We start from the raw sequence: 13,373 nt of genomic DNA on the forward strand, positions 1-13,373 counted from the left end.
GTGTTAACGTGGCCCTGGCGTAAATCCCATTTACAGGAAATACAGTAACTAGAGTGGATAAAAGCATGAAGGGATTTAATGAACCATAATGAACTCTTTACCATGGACCTTTTATAAATGCTTTTAATGTGGTCTTATCACCATACCATTTGAACTTTCAATGAGGCAAGATAACCCTTTACAGTTTCTATACATTTTTCAAAATCTAAGAAGCCGGAAGAGCAAAATGTAATCCTTGTCTTTAGAATTAAAAAGCATTTAGTGCCAGAGCTAGAAAAGTCTTATTTTACAGAAAAAGAAATGGGAATCACCTGTGGCATCATTTCTTGCTCAAGGGTGTATAGGAAAGTGTTGGCCAAGAGTTCATTCACCAGAACTCATGCAGTTCATAATCCAGTTACTTTTTTCTACAAATTAATTAGGAGATGTTGGAATGACAAATGTGTAGACGGTTGCCAATGCTGGTGAGGCTGTGAGTAGGAAATGAGGCCACAAAATAATCTAAGCAGCTGGTTCCTGAATCATAGTCTCTCACTGCTGCTAACATTTTCAGAAATTCTGATGCAGGAAAAGGCCTATATTTTTTGACCTAGTAATTCTATTTCTGGAAGTCCATCTTGTAAAAGACAGTCTCACATGTGAACAGACAAAAAGTTAGACAAAGATGTTCATTCTGGTATTGTTTATGGTAGCAAAACTTACAAATGACATAAATAATCATCCATGGGGGACTGGTTAAACGATTATAGCACATCCACACAATAGATTACTATGAAAGTGTTCACAAATACATTGAGCTTGATCAATATGTACAGACAAGGGAAGACATACAGGATGCACAATTTAAATGTAAACCAATTCGTAGGATAATGTGATATGTAAAATGATGTTTATATTTTAAAAACCTTTATGTGTGCTCTGTGTGTCTGTCTTATATAACTTTCTGTTCTCTTCCATGGTTGTCATACTTGGAGATACGGGGACAAGAGAAGGTCTTGAGGAGCAATTAAGTGCAGCTGTGTAAGACTGAGAGAACATATTTTATTAGCTTTTATTTTTGGAAAAATGATACTTCAGTATTATGTAACACAATGCCTAGAAGGTGCTTTGGAATCAGATAAACAGGTTTGAATCCCATCTCTGCCTCTCACTAGTGGTATGATCCTGGGAACACTTCTTTACTCCCCTGACAGTCAGAACTAAATAAATAATTAAAGGTAAAACATCAAAGACAGTATGTGGCAAATAGCCCACAATAAATGGTAACAGCTGTAATTAGCTTGTGTTTAAATAAATTCAAATTAAATACAAAATACCAAAACAAAGTAAATAAATATCAACTAAATTCAACCACCTAAAGTTTACCTCTATTATAATTTAATGTCTTTCCAAAAAGCTCTGTAACATGCACTTTTTTTTTTTTTTGAGACGGAGTTTCGCTCTTGTTACCCAGGCTGGAGTGCAATGGCATGATCTCGGCTCACTGCAACCTCCTCCTCCTGGGTTCAGGCAATTCTCCTACCTCAGCCTCCCGATTAGCTGGGATTACAGGCACGCGCCACCATGCCCAGCTAAGTTTTTGTATTTTTAGTAGAGATGGGGTTTCACCATGTTGACCAGGATGGTCTCGATCTCTTGACCTTGTGATCCACCCACCTCGGCCTCCGAAAGTGCTGGGATTACAGGTGTGAGCCACCGCACCCGGCCTACTATGTATATACTGTATATATAGATTGACAATATTCTATAGACTTTCCCCATATCTATATAATATTGAGAATATTCTATAGGTTTTTCCTATGTCTATATAATAAATACAATGTGTATATATACACATGTGTCATTTTAACAGCTGAACTGTATTCCAATGAAAAACTGCATGTATCATACTTACCTAATTGGTTGCTTTCTAGTGAACATTTAAGTTGGCTTTAACTTTCCCCTGTCATAGACTTGACCGTAATGAATATTCATTCTTGTGCAAATGTTTTTTCATACTTGTTAAATTATCTAAAAGAGGGCATTGTAATGGATGGAAATGCTTGGATAAAATGGTATTTCTCTTAGAGAAAATAATATGAACAAGAACTGAGGGGAAGAAAAGTTCTCAAGGGAAGAGTAAAGTTTAGTTTTAGTCCAGAGCATGGAGTTTGGCACTTTTTATAGGTGATAGGGAGTTGCTGAAGGTTTTTAAACAAGGGAATAACATGATCAGAGCTAGGCTTTAGGAAGATTAATCTAGAGGCCGTCGGGTGACTGATGCAAGGTAGGAGACAGGAAATAAGTGAGAGCCAGATGGGAGGCCACTGCCAGACAGCAGGGGAGAAATAATGAGAGATTTGACAAGGGTGATGGTAATGAGAATATACTGACAGATACCAGAGGCCCTACAAGTGCTGAAGCAAATGGGAGGGCTTTGCAACTCGCTAAGGGTCACAGTCAGTGGGGAGGATGGCAAGGCAAGTTTGGGAGATGCCTTCATTCAGCCTTTGCATCTCCATCAGCAATGGTGCCCAGAGGGAGGACTGGTAGGTGGTTTCCCACACTGCTAGCAAGGGTACCTCTGGTGGTGACATTTCAGATGGTTTTATTTTTATTACTTATTATTTATTTACTTATTTATTTTGTGACAGAGTCTTGCTGCGTTGCCCAGGCTGGAGTGCAGTGGTGCAACTCAGCTCACTGCAACCTCACCTCCTGGGTTCAAGCGATTCTTGTGCCTCAGCCTCCTGAGTAGCTGGGATTACAGGTGTGTGCCACCACTCCCAGCTAATTTTTTGTATTTTTAGTAGAGACAGGGTTTTGCCACGTTGGCCAGGGTGGTCTCAAACTCCTGACCTCAGATGATCCGCCTGCCTTGGCCTCCCAAAGTGCTAGGATCATAGGTGTGAGTCACCATGCCTGGCCTTCAGATGGTTTTATATTGCTCTTTATGCTTATTTGCAATTTTAATTTTCTGTGATGATCATGTATTATTTTAATTTAATGTTTCCACAATTAACATGTATTATCTTTGCTTGGAAAATAGTTACATAGGTTACTTTTTAAAAATTTAAACATAGAGATGTATATAAAGTAAAAAATAAAAGGATCCCCCTTCCATTTCCCATCAGACACTCTCAGGACAGTAACTGTTTGGAAGTAAAAATAAGGATGCAGTGATGGATTCAAGAGTTAGACTACGTATGATTTGGCAAAGATAGGAGAAGGGGAAGGAGTCAAGGATGACTGAGTGAATGGGAGATTGGCAGCGTTTTAATAGACACAGTTAGGGTGAGAGGGAGAAACAAGATAAATTTTATGTTGAGTTTGAGTTGGCTGTGGAATATCCTGATGGAATCCTCTGGAGTATTTGGTGGAATTGTAGGCATGGCATATGGAAGCAACTTCTTTGGAAGCAATGGCAAACATAATGGGGATAGATGAGGTTTTCATTGAGGACACAGGGCAGATGGTTAAGGACTATGGTTCAGAATTGTGGTAATTTACACTTTTAGGGTTTGAAGGAGGAAGGTGAACCAATGACGAGAGAAACAGGAGAATTAAGTGCAGTGTAAAGGATGACAGGAAAGAGAAAGCTTCAAGAAAAAAAGTGGTAAGCAACAGGACAAAGTGTGGGAAGCTGCTGTTGAAGTGCCTATTAGAAGTTCCAGAGACCTTTAAGTGAGTGGGTTCTTTCAGAGCGATGCTGTGATTGCTGCTTTCATATTAACTTGAATGTTTCTGCAGTGCAGGAGGCAATGCCACTGCTTGGAGTCAGGTTAGGGGGTTGAAAATAGAGCTGTACATGCAAGTTCAGAAGAGCCAAGCAGAAAATTTCATCAGCAGTGAGGGGCCAGCATTGGAAAACAGCATTGAAACTGAGTTCAATCAACATGGTTTGAGAACTTCAAAAAAAAAAAAGTTTGCTAAATAGTGTTTCCAGGGGCTGGAAAGTGCCAATGCAGTTTCAGCGGGCAGTCAAGGAGTTGAGGGAGTGGCCGGGACCGGGCGGGTGAAAGGGTGGGTGATTATCCCGGGAGATAGGCCCAAAGGGCCTCAACTATGACCTCAACCAGCCAGGATTCCACCACAACCAGGCAGCGAAGAAGTAGGCAGAACCTCCAGTCATCCCCTCAGGACTCTAGTGCCACTTCAAAGCAAAACATTAAAAAGGGAGCCATTCCCCGCTCCATCCCTAATCTAGCGGAGGTAAAGGAGAACAGCAAAATGAAGAAGGTTGGCCAAGCAATCAAAGAAGACCTAATCATGGGACTGCAAGGGATGGATCTGAACCTTGAGGCTGAAGCACTGGCTGGCACTGGCTTGGTGCTGGATGAGCAGCTAAATGAATTCCATTGCCTCTGGGATGACAGCTTCCCAGAAGTCCCTGAGTGGCTCCATACCAACAAGGAGCAACTGATCCAGGAGGACCTCCAAGGTTTCTGCGTGTCCTTTCAAGCCTGGTTTGCTGAAAAGGAAGAGGTGATGTTCACAGCCTAGAATATATTGATCTGATGGAAATAACCCAGTACATGAATGAGGGAGAACTCTGTGTCCTAGCAGACACCAGTGATTCAGTTCATCTTCATCCGAAATCATACTCCTGCCCCTGCCTGGCCTCGGGCTCTGTCCTCAGGCTGGTGGATGTGGTCCTGGGGGCTGAAATACAGAATGGCATGGCCATCATTAGGCCTCCTGGACATCATGCCCAGCACAGTCTTACAGATGGCTATCGCATGTTCAGCCATGTGGCTGTGGCAGCGTGCTATGCTCAACAGAAACACTGCATCTGGAGGGTCCTTATCGTGGATTGGGATGTGCATCAGTCAAGGAACACAGTTCACCTTTGACCAGGATCTCCCCCTGCCGGCTTGCAGGGGCACCACTACTCCAGCCCAGAAGGAAAGTGAGGCAGCTCAGTGGCCCCCAAGAGGGAGCTGATATGAGGATAACATTGGTGGGAGGGGTTTTGGGGGGACAGGGAGTTAACTGGCAGGCATGGCAAGGTTGCATATATAATAAAGTACACGCTGTTAACAAAACCTAATAAAAAGAAAAGAGTTGAGGGACTCCAGGGTGCTTGCCTGGCATTGAGCCCTACTGGGCAGTAGGGTGAATGAAATTAGGAAGTGTGTGAGGCCCTTGTCCAGAAGAAATGAAGATCCAGGAGAAAGGGTGAATGATTGGCTGTCAGGATAAGGGCAAGGATGTATTTCGCAGGAGTGAGCATGTGCACAAGCAAGAACTACCCAAAGGAGGGAATTTCAGGGTTTCGGACATTTTAGCTGGGGTAGTTTATAGCATTGTGATTTCCCAGGTATTAAAGTAGAATGGGGATGAAACTTCTGGGGTTCCACAGATCTGGGAGGTTTTAAGTCAGTGCTGAAAGATCGTCAATATGTATTTTTAAAATAAAATTATTTAAGTCTACTCTGTCCCAAATATTATGAAAGTGGGTAATAGTATACCAATTTACAGATATGGAATGAGTCCCTAGAAGTGTTTAATAAACTTGTCTGGAATCATCCATGTAGTATTGGGTGGAAAAAAAAAAGAGTTTGGTATACCAAGAACTCCCTGGTTTGCTTGAACCAGGGAGGCAGAGGTTGCAGTGAGCTGAGATTGCCCATAGTCTCTGGGCTACAGAGACTGCATCTTAAAAAAAAAAATTGGTATATATACTTGGTATATCTACTTCTGGATGATTTTTCCTATATGTTTGTATCAATATATATCTGAAAGTACCTAGATGGAATCTGTGTGAATATGAGATCATTCTAAATAATCATTGATTGCAACTTTGTTTTCTTCAGCCACTTGTTTTCATTGGCTGCAATGTATTCCACAGCATGGGGGTGGGTGGCTGGAGAATGGCAGCGTCTTCAATAGACGACAGAAGGCAGTAGGTGGAAGAGGTAATGGTGGGGGGAAGGTGAGCAGTTAATTTGTAGGTTTGGTGGGTTTGAAGCCCCAGGTTGGCAATTGGAAATGAAGGCATGAAAAGGTAAAAAGAAAAAAGAGATACAGTTCTTAGAGGAAGGGATGCAGATGGGATAAACATGAAGAGGCAATTCCATTTACTAAGGGAAGGCTGTTAACCAAGAATCAACTACCATTTGTGGAGCCTCGCAATGTGCCCAGCAGAGTGCTGCCCTTAACCCCAGGGATCAGTGTCTCTGACTCAGAAGAGTTGGCCTGGAACTTTCTGCTGCTCCCAAAAGCTAGATAGTCCTCAAGGTCCACGAACTTTCTGAAACAGGTCAAGTTGCAAAAGGTCCATGGCATTTGTATGATTGACACAGACTTCCTCTAACCCCCATAGAATAATGTCCTACTAACTTATTTTTGCAACATGGCAGAGGAACACTACAGATTTTTTTTCTCTACTTCAAACTAGGGTGCACGAAAGGCCCTTTGCAATTAGTTTCAGCCAGTCTTTCCAGTTTTATCTCCAACCAATTTGCTTCATAAACCTTGCTCATAATTCCCCCAACATAGAGTGACCAACTACTCAAGTTTGTCCAAGACTGAGGGGATCTTGGGATGTGGGACTTCCATTTAAAATAGATACAGTTCCAGACAAACTGCATCTGCCAGGAACCAAGGGAGTTCTCAGGACGTAGGACTTCCAGGGCTAAAACTGGAAATGTCTAGGTAGACAGGGACATATTGATTGCCTTACCAGATATAGTAGGCTCTTCTGTGCCCTTATATATGCTGCTTCCTTTGTGTGTATTATTCTTTGAGTCCTCTACAGAACACCTATTCATTCTCCAAGACCCACCTTAATTTTCCTCAGGGTTACTTTTGCTCAGCTTTTCCGGGTAGATTTATTTGATCACTTTCTTTGTGTCTTTGTTGGTTATCTCCATGCTATGCTCCACAAATACACCTTTATCTTCCTTTGGGGACCTCACCTTATGTGGTTTGGATGGAACTGACCTCACCCACCCTCAAGGGCAGATCCTTGTTGGCTTATGCTCGTCCACAACCTGCCTTCCGTAAGCCACAGCAACTGTTCAGACAAAGGCATAGGAGAGAGTGGGAATTCTAAAACATGGAGAGCTACTAGAAATTTCCTCTTGCTGCTCTTGGATAACATAGTGAGAAACCATGAAGTGTGGAACAACATGCTATTTTGTAGCCCAATGGGTGATGCTAAGAGTTGATGAGAAGCCGCCATGGAGCCTGAGTCAGTGCCCAGTATTAGTTTGCTAGGGCTGCCATAATATAGGACTACAGACTGAGTTAAACAGAAGACATTCATTTTCTCAGATTTCTGGATGCCAGAAGTATGAGATCATGGTTTTGGGAGGGATAGTTTCTTCTGAGGCCTCTCTCCTTAGCTTGTGGATGTTCCTCTTCTCCCTGTGTCTTCATGTGACTTCCTCCTGTACATGCCTGTGTCCAAACCTCTTAAAGACACAGTTGTACTGGATTAGGTCTCACACTCAGTAACCTTTAAAAGATCTATCTCTGAATATAGTTACATTCTAGGTACTAGAGGTGCCTAGGATCAGCAATAATTCTGTTTTAGATACATAAGCTAATAAATTAGCTTTTTTGTTTGGACTGCCCTGAGTTTTAGTCTTACTTTGGGTCTTTGCATTGAAATATTTCTATCTGATACAGGCTCATCACAGCTTTTTGTTATGTATAATTTTTCGCATGGTACCTTAATAGCTTGTTCAGCTACTGATCTATGGCAGTTATGTGTAGTGTTTTTCTGATGAGGACTTTTACTCATATTTTGTATCTCCGTCCCTTTAGATTTTGGCACATAGGAGATGCTCAGTGATATCTGTCAAATGAATAAAGACTGATTCGCATTATGAGCAAGAAGTCTGGAAAAGCAAGGATCCCCTCAATCTTCATTTTATTAAATTTTTTGATTCATATTTTCTGGGCCATAACCTTAAAATGGCTGCAATTAAATCTCTGAGCTTTGATCCCAGCATTATAAAACCACCATGGAGCCCAGGAGACCATACCTGGGATAGCAGCATGAGGACATCTAAGAGGGTGAATAATGTGAATGAGCAGCAAGCATGATTGAGTACTGAGTATGCAGAGAGTAAATGTGCCCTCATTACATTTTGCATAATAGAAAAGAGAGAAGAGAAACTTATAATCATCTTCTTTGAATCATCAAATACACGTGTAATTCTTGATGCCAAAGTTTAGAACAATGAAGAATATACTTACAGAAATAGCATAAAGGTATTCAGTGAAAACGAGTCTACATGAAGATGCATGTTAAAGTGCATTCAGAACAAATGCACAGTCTCAGAGCAGATCTCAGACTCTGCTTATTTCAGCAGAGCACAATTTCAGGAAAGCCCCTGTACTTTCTAGCAAATATGTAGCTCCCTCAGGAATTTATTATTATTATTATTTTAAAGCAGATAAAAGAATACTTTCAGTTTTCTCTCTCTTAACTTTCTAGCTCCATGGATAAAGGTTAATTCCCTAATGGGATTTCACCATCATTTATCGTGTTAAAATGTCATGAACTGTTCTTTAGTGTGCAAGTTCTCTAAGCAATTACCTTCATGTGTTTTTCACTGAAGGTAAGTTTGGCGTCAATCCAGAAAAGTCTTTACTACCTATTACAAGGAGCTATTACAACCAGCCTAAACCATTAACTCTTTTTTTATTAAAGTCACTTCATCTGTTAGGAGGCTGAACTAAATGTATAACTTTTAAAAATTGCCCACACTGAGGCCACTTGTTACCTTATTCTTTGTTTCCAGGAGCCAGAGGGAAAAAGCAGCCAGGAGGCCACTCTTGTGTCCTGAATACTTTGCCTACTGAGATTACTCTCCTGGGCTTGTAGTTTGTCTTTGCGGAGGATGCAGTTAAACACATCCTCCAGGAAGTGCCCTCAGCAGCTGGAGTGAGGTCCTGGAGAGTGGACCTTTCTCGGGAGAGGGATGTATGTGGTCAGGCAGGTGGGGCCACCTGTTCCTGAGAAAGGACAACTACTGGGGAGGACAGAAGGGTTGTCACTGGATCAGTGCCATGAGTCACACAGACACATTTGCATTAAGATAACTAATGATGATTTCATATTATAATTATTTTTAAAGTTTCTTTTAGATTATTTCCTCAGGGCTCTGCATCACTTTGCAAGTATGTGCATGATAAAGTGCTTAAAATACCTTGCACAGAAGATGTCCTCAAAAGTTTTATTAATTGCTAAGGCAAGTTTGAGGTTTAATATATTTTTGCCAACATTCTTTAAAAATACTGTAGTGCTCCTTTATCTGTGGTTTTGCCCTCTGTAATTTCAGTTACCTGCAGTCAACTGCAGCCCAAAAATGTGTGAGTAGAGAAGGGTAAGATATTTAGGGGGCACGTTTACATAAGTTTTATTACATATATTGTTATAATTGCTCTATTTTATTATTGTTGTTAATCTCTTACTGTGCCTAATTTATAAATTCAACTTTATCATAGGAATGTATGAACAGCAAACATGTATAGGAAATAACATAGTATATATAGGGTTCAGTACTAATCAGAGCTTTGGTCAGCCATTGGGGTCTTGGAACATATCCTTGAGAATAAGGGAAGACAACTGTACATATTTTCCTTTGACACCTCATATTTTCCTTAATGATATAACTCTGTTGAATCAATATTTAATACATGATATTTTAAATCAGATATTAATAAAACTAAACAATCTCTTTATAGCTTCCTCCCTTCCTGTCATTAAGGACTTCTCTTGCTCCTCCAATCCCGCTCATACCTGCTCACTAAATGAATTGTCCCATTCATTTAGTAAAGCACAGCACCAATGTTGCAACTTCCCTACTTCCAAAATGTCATGCACATACAAAAAACATAGAAATAGCACAAACATAAGAAATAATAATTACAAAGAATGTTAAAGACAAATACTCACCATCATTTTGCACCAGGATATCACTTTATTCATTTAACATGCGTCATTAGTACAACTCACAAATACATCCTAATTTGTCTATAATGATCTTCAATTAGATGAGCTATTATTCTTAGAATCTCCTACTCTTTAAAAGCAGCATTCCCTAATGAAGTTGCAGCTAATTATAGGCACGGTCATCAGTAACCACATCCAGAATTTCTCATCATCGCTTATTTTAAAAATACCGTGTATAAATGAATATATTTAACATTTACAGAGACAAATGGTGTCTGCAAGCTTTTGTAATATGGGAAAAAATTCATATAGTAAAAAATTTCCCAATCATAATTATATTAGGGTTTTATTTTGCTACTTTATTTAGATAAAATTAACTTGATAAATACATACCATGTTAATACAATGTTGTTATATTGTGTGCTTCTATAAAATCCTTTATTAAAAATCACGATCTTTAGAAATTTCTGCATATTTTTTTATGAACATACACATTTATGATTGATACATGTGACTTTCTCATTCTTTGATACTTCTAAAGTCAGGTCAGGGTGACCAAGAAGTTTGGGAAGGAAAAACCTTAATGAATTACTTTATGAAGTGAAAGTCTGTTACCCCGTTAAACTCAAACCTCTCACCCTGAATATTTATTAACAACTTCTTTACACTTCTGCTCTCTTCCTTCTGTTCTCCCAAATGAACTAGAGGAGCATCTATACATAGGCATATAGGCATTAGGTATCACTTAAAATGTAAGAAAAGATCTCTAACCTTCACAGGATAGAGAAAATGAGGTATAGATTTCTTCTAACATCTCTTTTTGATGGAGGAAAACTTTCTGGGATATACATAAAGCATTTAGTTGGCAATGAATTTTGTTCATCTTTCCAAACCAAAGTGTGAAAGCTCTCAGTATCCAGATGAAAAGATTGATATATCTGATTTTCTCTAAAATGAAGTCCATTCCATCATTCCCGCAACAGAGAGAAAAGACACAGAAATGCTTTTATTCTTTATTTTAAATAACTGACTTAAGTCCCACAATATTTATTCAAGTTAAACAGAGACCTAAGCCATAAGGCAACATTGCTCAAATCCTGTCACTGGCCAGCCCAGCAAGCTCCAGTGGAGGGAGGACAACAGAACAGCTCAGGGAATGTGATCAGTCATCCTAAACTGGGCCTGAAACCAACTGATCAGAGCAAAAAATTCCATTAAGTTATTTTATTAGGTCGATGCTATATCTGAGTGGTCATTTCAGAGACAAACTTAATACTACTTGGCCGGCTCAGATGGTCTTCAGTGCAGATACAACCTGGGTGTACAGACTTGCCAGAAACACTCATTAATAACAGTGGCATCTCTTCCTCCATAAAGGCTGACAGCAGCCTTAGGCCTCTGCCCTAACTCCGACCACCTACTTACTACTCACCAGCCCAGGATGTCTTATACCCAGTCCCAGAAGTGGGCTCACCAAACCTGCTTCTTGGTGCTGTTCTTGCTAACTCTGGCTTCCTGGTCTTTCAGCCCTGCCTGCATTTCTTTTACTTGAGGCATCTGTGGTGTGATAGTAAAATAGACTCTGAATGTGAAATAACCTTAATGATTAGGATTGGGCCTATCATTATTTTCATGTCACCTTGACAAGTCACATAATCTTGCTGAACTTAGTTGTGCCACCTGTGAAATAGGTTATTCAAATCATGGGGTATTCCCACAGTGATTTTTCTCCCCAGCTTCTTAAAATAGCTAAAGTTGGGCCGGGTGCAGTGGCTCAAGCCTGTAATCCCAGCACTTTGAGAGTCCGAGGCAAGTGGATCACGAGGTCAAGAGATCGAGACCATCGTGGCCAACATGGTGAAACCCTGTCTCTACTAAAAATACAAAAAATTAGCTGGGCATGGTGGCCTGTGCCTGTAATCCCAGCTACTCAGGAGGCTGAGGCAGGAGAATTGCCTGAACCCAGGAGGCGGAGGTTGCAGTGAGCCGAGATCGCACCATTGCACTCCAGCCTGGGTAACAAGAGCGAAACTCCGTCTCAAAAAAAAAAAAAAAAAAAAAAAAAATAGCTAAAGTTGTTTCAACTTATTTTGTAACACTCACTTGACTTGTATACTTTTCTGAGACATGACTACAACAATGCCTTAAAGTGTTCTGTAAACTGTAAAGTGCAATGCCACATATTATTGTTACTGCCTTGCTTGTCTTCTCTGGCCATCTGGGTCTGTAGGTAGATTTCATCAGACTCAGCCCCAGTTAGCTTAAGTCCTTCAGGGATATGAGTCTTCTAGTGGCTCACTCCTGGCCTAACATTCACCTATATGGAAATGCCATTCACACGTACTCGGCATCTGACTATATTATGAGTCCTTAGTGGAATCAATACCCTGACCCTTGCTACAAAATGCATCCCAATGAGGTGATTGCCCTCCCCAAGAAATTACAGAGCAAATATATTAGAAAATCTTAATAATTAATCTCCTGCTATCTGAGAAAAATCTAATAAATATCCAGATTCATTTTCTCCCTCTTTTTCCCTTTACAGTAAGGGCAAATACCTGAGTCTCACCTGCTAGGCTTCCACCCTTAACAAAGTATCTTGCTCTACAGTTTCGAAATGGAGAAAGAGTTTTAAAAAATATTTTTGTGAGTTACAAATTTTCTAAGTAGTGATCTATTTAAAAAGAATATTCCACATAGTTCTTAACTTCATGGCTTAAATACATGATACACAAATCAATTTCCTATAGGCCCACTGTTGGGTAGGGACAGAGTATCTGTCCTCTACTCTTAAGCCTGCCTTCAGATTGCTGTGTGACCTTGGACGAGTCATGTCCTCTCTGGGCCCCAGATGTCTCTTGCGTAATATGATGTTTGGCCTTTGAGGATCCTGCCACCTTCATCTCGCTCTTTTTTTAATCAGACATTGTATGTGGGGAAGACCAAGGCTTCCAGGACCCAGAGTGGGTAGAAATTTGTAGATGTGCACAAATCAGAATCAACTAAAGGCTGACTTTCGGGACCATGGAAACTCTATTCTTGTTTGCTATAGGGAAGATCATGTTCATTTTCTTTAACCATGTCCCCTTCCCAAACCCAGGGAGAGAATCTAAACAGTGCCTGACTGGGGACACCAAAATCTGGTCTTGACATACCTATTCCTCTTTTTATTGAGTTCTGCTGCCTGAGACCTGGTGATCCAATTGGACTAGCTGCTATTTTTTAAATATACTTTTTATTGCTTTTTAGGTTTTGGGGCACATGTGAAAAACATGCAAGATTGGTGCATAGGTACATACATGGAGGTGTGGTTTGCTGCCTCCCTCCCCATCATCTATATCTGGCATTTCTCCCTATGTTATCCCTCCCCACTCCCTGCTGACCCTCTCCTAGCTTCCCCCTACAGACCTCAGTGTGTGATGCTCCTTTCCCTGTGTCCATGTGTTCTCATTGTTCAATACCTGCCTATGAGTGAGAACATGCA

The 13,373-nt window shown here is 40.5% G+C and overlaps 1 protein-coding gene and 1 pseudogene across 2 annotated transcripts in view; one reads left to right on the plus strand and one right to left on the minus strand.

Moving 5' to 3' along the window:
• Nucleotides 1-13,373, minus strand: part of SCHIP1 (schwannomin interacting protein 1) — a 610,058-nt gene that overhangs the window by 425,583 nt on the left and 171,102 nt on the right. The window lies entirely within an intron of this gene.
• Nucleotides 4,028-4,607, plus strand: LOC118148760 (protein deacetylase HDAC6 pseudogene; annotated as a pseudogene).

The sequence above is a fragment of the Callithrix jacchus genome, chromosome 17 (genome assembly GCF_049354715.1).
Source record: "Callithrix jacchus isolate 240 chromosome 17, calJac240_pri, whole genome shotgun sequence".
NCBI classification, from domain to species: Eukaryota; Metazoa; Chordata; class Mammalia; order Primates; family Cebidae; genus Callithrix; species Callithrix jacchus.